The sequence below is a fragment of the Talpa occidentalis genome, unplaced genomic scaffold (assembly GCF_014898055.3).
Source record: "Talpa occidentalis isolate TD23 unplaced genomic scaffold, MPIMG_talOcc4v2.1 talOcc4.15, whole genome shotgun sequence".
In the NCBI taxonomy this organism is placed as follows: domain Eukaryota; kingdom Metazoa; phylum Chordata; class Mammalia; order Eulipotyphla; family Talpidae; genus Talpa; species Talpa occidentalis.
This window is the reverse complement of record NW_023601543.1, coordinates 55,444,524-55,451,506: the sequence shown is the minus strand read 5'-3', so window position 1 is coordinate 55,451,506 and position 6,983 is coordinate 55,444,524. Positions and strand designations below refer to the sequence as shown.

The 6,983-nt window shown below is 44.6% G+C and overlaps 1 pseudogene; it reads right to left on the bottom strand.

The window, feature by feature from the left end:
• Positions 1-1,826: 1,826 nt before the first annotated feature.
• LOC119245663 (ubiquitin-conjugating enzyme E2 L3-like) lies at positions 1,827-2,466 on the bottom strand (annotated as a pseudogene).
• Between the last annotated feature and the right edge of the window lie 4,517 nt (positions 2,467-6,983).

The window sequence follows — 6,983 nt, the reverse complement described above, 5'->3', positions numbered from 1 at the left end:
GAGGCGGGGCCTCCCTGTTTTGCAGGGGTTAAAGCCTCAGAGCTATTAAGCTATTGGCAGCCTCTGCGGCAAGAGTTCATCCCCAGCAAGGGAGATGACCCATATGGCACAGCAGACCTCTGATGTATCGCCCACTGCCCCCCTCAGCACTGTATTTCAGTCATTCCACATATTCTGCTCCCCACTCTGTCTCTGGTGAGTCTGCTCACCCTCCAAATCTCTGGCCTATAAGAGAACTTGGACAGGGGCAGTGAAAGAAAGAGTAAGATAAGAGCTGTCAGGCTGGAGACAGCTGCTAACGGTAGTACAGCCACAGAGAGAGGGAACCAGTCACAAAGAGGATGACAAGATTTTAGAATAGAGAAAAAAGTTTCACATAGTCCCTACACAGGGGCCCATACCTCAGCTTTACCACTCCTTAGCATTGCTTCCTGGGAGTCTTCACTTTTCCTCTAAATAAGCCTTTTTTTTTTAAAAAAAAAAAGATTTATTTATTCATGCATACAAGAACCCGGGTACAAGCCAGATGTGCGAGAGGGTGAGGATTCACCAGAAGCAGAGCAGGGAACAGACCAGGCAGATCCATTGAAGTACACTGCTGAGGGGAGCAGCGGCCAGACAGGAGAGGTCTGCTGCACAATGTGGGTATCTCCCCAGGCGACCAGGATCGAAGCCACACTGCAGAGAAGCCATGCTGCAGAGACTGTGGACAGCTTCACAGCGCTGTGCTCAGCTGCTTGTGCCACCAGGGAGGCCCTCCTCTAAATAAACTTTTTCTTTACTTTCTAAATAAATATTTGCTTCTCTCTGTTTATTTCTCGGAGTGTTTGTCTCCGAATTACCTTCTGCGGTGTCGTGGGACAAAACCCATGATGGTTCAAGTATTATAGGAGTGAAAAACAGCAAACGGCAGCAACCGTAATCACCAAAACCGGCTTCAAAAAGATATGCTAAGTACAACCCTGTGGTCCCTGTTAACACATCATGTGTCTATTTTTTTTTAACAATTCATCTGATGATCAATTTTTTTTTTCCGAAGATTTATTTATTCATGCATACGAGAACCAGGGTACAGTCCAGATGTGCAGGAGCATGAGAGGATTCACCAGAGACAGAATGGGGAACAGACTAGTCAGACCCACTGAAATACACTGCTGAGGGAGCAGCGGGCAAGACAGGAGAGGTCTGCTGTGCCATGTGGGTAGTTCCCTGGCTGGGATCGAAATCGTGCTGCAGTGGCTGCAGATAGCTTCACAGTGTGGTGCTTAACCCCTTGTGCCACCAGGGAGGCCCTAGAGGAATCATTTTATGGTTATTATGAACTACAGTAAAAAACGAGAATATGAACCAACTCCCACAACCAGCACGCAGAAAAGAAACCGTCGATAGTTCCAGAGCTGTCTCTTCTAGTTTGCAGGGAAGACGTGGGTCTGAGTCTGTAGAAGTGAGTGAGGGAAAATAAATTGAATATGAGGAAGTGGATGCTGCAAGGGAAGAAGGGAACCACATTTGTAATGACTAAATATAAATTAAATATTTGGGATAAATTTGAACAAGAAAATAAACACTATTGTTTTAAAATAGATTGAATCCGTGATTTCTAAAACAAAGAAAGCAAAAACATGACATCTCAAATTTTTAATCCTTTCTGTACAGGCTACCTAGACCATTTTTGATTAAGACAACTGTAGAAGGTTAGTGACTGCCAAAAGCAAATGCCACGTAGTGGTGTGTGTTGGTTTCCCATAGAACCCTGCTTTGCGGGGTGTCAGAATGCACTGCTTGGGGTCTCTGCTCACATTTGCTGGAATCAATCATGGCAGATTTTAATCAACAGTTTTCTCCCTCCTCCCCCTTCCCCACTCCCCGTGTTTCTTTGTAAAGTCCTCAGCATTCTTACAGGATTTTTTACGCTCCTTAGAGTATTCTTAAGCTAGATGAACCCGAAAAGGGTGCTTGGCCTGGGGGTCGTTCAACCATGCGCTGATGGGACTGGATTACTGGCTGCTAGTTTGTTTGCTGACTGCTAGTTTTCAGCGCTAATTAATTGCAGAGAGAACTGCCCCTTTCCCCATGTTCCGGTGATAGATCTTTGTTTTAAACCTGATCTTTGGTGGTTTGCAAGGGCACTCCTCTAGAAAGTCGATTTCAGTTCTAAAGTGCCCCTCATCATATGGAGGATTGTGAGGAACAATATTCCACCTTTGTGGATTTCTTACCAACAGCCCCCCGCCCCCCCCCCACCCCCGCCCCCCCACCCCGCCCCCACCCCCCCCACCCCGCCCCCCCCCCGCCGCCCCCCCCAGCCCCCACGCCCCGCCGCCTCCCCCCCCCCCCCCGCCTCCCCCCGCCCCCTGCCTCCCGCCTCCACGCCCCCGCCCCCACTCTCCTCGCCACCCCCGCCCCCCCCTCCCTGTCCCGCCTCCCGGTCCCCTCTCCGCCCATCAGCCTTGGGCTGGCCACCATCTTAGATGTGGAGGGGCCTCTTTCCCGTGCTGTATTTTCTGGAGCTCCGCTTGCCCAGAAATTTTAAAAATTCTGCTAAATACAGTATTATAATAGGCTACATAATTTGCTGAATCTGGTAAAAATGAAAACATGGGCACCCTTGTTTAAAAAGCATTAAGAATGTCCAGAGAGTGGCAGCACATCATGAACCTAGGCAACTACGCTGGTCTCCTACCCTTGATCCCAGCCTTGTGCAGCATAGCTGCTGGTCAGCAGACAACTTCTAGGATGAGCACAGAAGGTCTTTTTAATGCAGTAAGTCCTCACTTAATGTTTGGAAAAGATTCTTGAAAACTAGGACTTGAAGCAAAATGACATATAATGAAACCAGGTGCTCAAAAAAAAAAAAATCCTTAGGTTAACACAGTTGGGATATTTCCCCCTTCATTAAACTTAAAACAAAAAAACAATTGAGCAAGACGATCTTGTTCGAGGACCTGCTAGATTTTCTGGTTACTTTCCACAATGGAACCAGCGGGTAAAAGCTCTGCCCTGCGGTGAGGACTCTAGTACCCTGAGACACGCTCTTTACTCCCCTTCCCCAGCTCATGGCTGTTTCCGGGAATTGGACATCACCTAGACACAGAAACACCGGGAAACTACATATTTCCATCATCCTAGAAAGGGCACAGAAACTCCCAAGCAGCCTGTAATGTCACTTTCTAAATACTCTGCTCCTAATTCCCTGCATAATAAATTTTACTTTCTTTATATACATATTTTCACATGTGCCTTTGAGTTAATGTGGCTGAGCTAAATGTGTGTCGTTTATATAAAAAAAAGATAATCATTTTTCCTTAAAATCTTTTAAAATATAGCCCCCCAAATATTTCCTTTATTTCTAAAAATAAGTTGTTTTGATTTCCGAAATTAATGTTTTTTTTTTTTTATTTTACTCCCTTTTAGTACAATGACAGATCTCATTGTGTTTCTTTGAGACCCACCAAAGGGTTATTGATAAAATTGTTATCACCTGAAACTGGGCAATGCCTAACAAGGAGGTGACATATTTTTCAAATAAGGACACTTGGTGGTAGATTCTGGGAAGATGGTTGCAGTAATGGCTATATAGTTTTTCAACATCTCCAAACACCCACATAAGAAAAGCAACTAGAGAGCAAAAGCAAAATATATGGATAATATTTTCAACAAATTTAGGTTACAAGCTATGCCCTAAAACCCCAAAATTCAAGTAGATGAAGACAAAGTACCAACACTGCATCACTTACATGATTCAAGTGTCTGTGCAGAAGTAAAAAAAAAAAAAATAGCACAGCATCTAACTGAACTAGTAATAGGAGAATCACAAACTGGAACAAGCAGCTGAAACTGGTAGCTTTTTGCCCTTTTCAATACCAAACAAGTAAAAGGGAGTTTAAGAGTCGCTGAAGATGCTGGGAGCAGCATAGCCCCTATGAACTCTCAAAACTGAAATCTCAGGGATTCTTTCTAGGACAGATGCCCACAATTGTGAGAAACTGCTGGAAATGGAATCACAATCCAATAGGAAATGAACAAGAGACTAAGGAAATAAGAAGGTCCAAAACTCTGCTACACACACATGTCTACACTTATGGCTATTGAGCACTTGAAATGTGTGACTAGTCAGAATTCAGATATGCTGTAAGTATAAATCACAAACTAGCTTTTGAAAAATATAAACATCTCATTAATTATCGGTATACTGATATGTTGAAATAACATTTTTGCATAGATGGATTTAAATAAATTATTCATCTCATGTATCTCCTCATAATTTTTCAATTTGGCTGCTAAAAATGGCAAATTACACATGTCACTAGCATTGTATATCCATTAGACAGAATTCCATATTACTGAAGTTTGAGGTGTCTTTTACACATCTGAAGTGGAGAAATCAATTAAATAGCTGATAAACATGACTAGAGCACCAGGGGATGGGTGGGAGTCCTTACCAGACATGACCAAGGGAGTGGGTAGAGAAGTCTCTTTAAAAAAAAAAAAGGTCCTCCCTGGTGGTGCAGGCAGTTGAGGGCAGCGCTGTGAAGCTGTCCACAGCCTCTGCAGTGCAGGTTCCATCCGGCCAGCCGCGAAGAAACCCACATGGCCCCAGCAGACCTCTCCTGTCTTGCCTGCTGCTCCCCTGAGCAGTGTATTTTGGTAGATCTGCCTGTTCTGTTCCCTGCTCTGTCTCTTGTGAATCCTCTCACCCTCCTGCACATCTGGCCTGTACCCTGGTTCTTGTATATATAAATCTTTAAAAAAAAAAAAAAGAATAACAAAGAGATGGAATCCCTTAGGAAGTAAATGCACAGAGGACACATCTTTTGGCCTAAGAGTGTGTGGGTACCTTAGGCTAGACCTCCTTTAAAAACCTGAAATATTTGCTAAAGAAGTCAGGGTGTTGGGAACTGGTAGGCATATAAAATTGTCCCTGTGGACTCTAGGGGCCTTAACAGGAGCCTCTAAAATGTGGGATTCAGGAACATGGCTTTCTTGGCCAGATCTATCAGTACTAGCCACGTACCAAAAAAGCAGAGAGGAGAAATATGAAAAAACAGAGATGGAATTCCTTTTACTGGTTTGGTTTATATTTTTTTCGCTGCCATTCCTTTAATGAGCTCTTTTGCCATGTTTGCATAGCTTAACTTCTGGAAAAAACAGCTGATCTGAATTTCCTTATAGAGGTAGTAAGAGAGTCAAAGTAGAAAATGTAGGATACAGGACCTCCCTGGTGGCGCAGGCGGTTGAGCACAGCACTGTGAAGCTGTCTACAGCCTCTGCAGCATGGGTGAGATCCCAGCAGGCCAGGGAGATTCCCATACGGCCAGCAGACCTCTGCTGATTCGCCCGCTGCTCCCCTCAGCAGTGTATTTCATCAGTCTGCCTGTTCTGTTCCCCACTCTGTCTCTGGTGAATCCACTCACCCTCCCATACATCTGGCCTGTACCCCGGTTCTTGTATAAATAAATACATCTTTAAAAAAAATTAAAAAAAAGAAAATGTAGAATACAGGAGAGACCTATCACTAGTTATTCCCAAAACTGGATATATAACCTACACAAAGCATGGTATTATGTCCATCCAGATCTTTTCAAATGTCTACATACATACATACCCACGCATATACACTCACTCTCACATACCTCACATACCTGACAAACTGTCACATTTTTTTAAAATGGACTATCTATTGACTTATATTCCGCAATAAATACCAATTTCTGCACCAATCATTAACCTTGAATCAACCTCCCAGAAATTCTCTCCCCCAAAAGGTGTTAGGCGCACCTTTTCCCAACAGTTTTTCCTCCTCTAGAAACTAAGATCTTTTCCTCTGGGTTCTGACTCCTCCCGTTGTCCCCCAGGTAGATCCTGAGTCTTCTTTCATGGAAACACTACTCCCATCTGGGTGAGGATCTCTCTCCTCATCCCCAATTCCTCCCCCATAATGCCCTGCTACTTTCCAGACCCTGGGTATTTCCATCACCCCTCCTTTTTTCTGGTCACTTTGGGTTGAACACTCCATCTTTTTCTTCTCCACGTTGCAAATCACTAGCACGTTCATGGAAATTTCTAGGATTGAACTCCATTTTGTACATTGGGAATACACAATTGCTAGGATAGTATTTTATTCCCTCTCCCTTACAAAGAGTGAGCTGTTATCAAATAACTCTTTAATCTTCTAAATAAGACAAAATTAACAGGTTTTTGGACAATGAAAGAGTGCTACATTTTTTTGGAAATAAAATCAACATTTTTATTAAGAAATTTCATTAAAGAAAGGCAACTTGAAAAACGCAAATCTCAGCTCAGGGGCAAAAACGACCTGTTTGAGAAATAAGGGGGCCTGGAACCAAGGGCCAACAGCATTAAGGGCAGGGTGGTAGAATTATGGCCTTCAAAACTGCCTCTCCAAACAACAGTTTTAAAACTGTTCTTGGTGCTGGTTAATAACTAGAACACTTAGAACTCTCACAGGCAACGGTGGAGAGGACAGCCTATCCAGGGAAATGGGTGGATATTGCTTTCAAGGTTTTATAACGGTGCCTATGGAAGGTCAGGCATGGGAGTTGAACAGCGGGGAGGAGTACTCCAGATTTCATCCGGCTCATCGGAAGAGAGCGGACTCAGAACTTCATGCTCAGGCAGCAAGGCGCGCCTCAGGCTAGAGGGGCTAGGAGTGGAGATGGCAGCCAGCCCAAGGCGCATAGAGGAGGAGGAGGAGGCGCTATGGCCAGAGAAAGGGCTATGGCCAGCAGACACAGGGGAAGAGGGTGCAGAGGAGGAGGAAGTGGAAGAGGAGGAGGAAAAGCTCTCTCCAGCACCCTGCATCTGGAATGGAAATAAGCGGCCAGGGGGTGAGGGTGAGGAGGCACGCATACGGACTGCATGCCAAATGCGCTGGGGAGAAACGCTTGGACCCTCAGCATCTGAAGAACTTGAGCTGCTATGGAAGACCAGCCTACGTAAAGCACACCCAGGGGAAGGAAAGG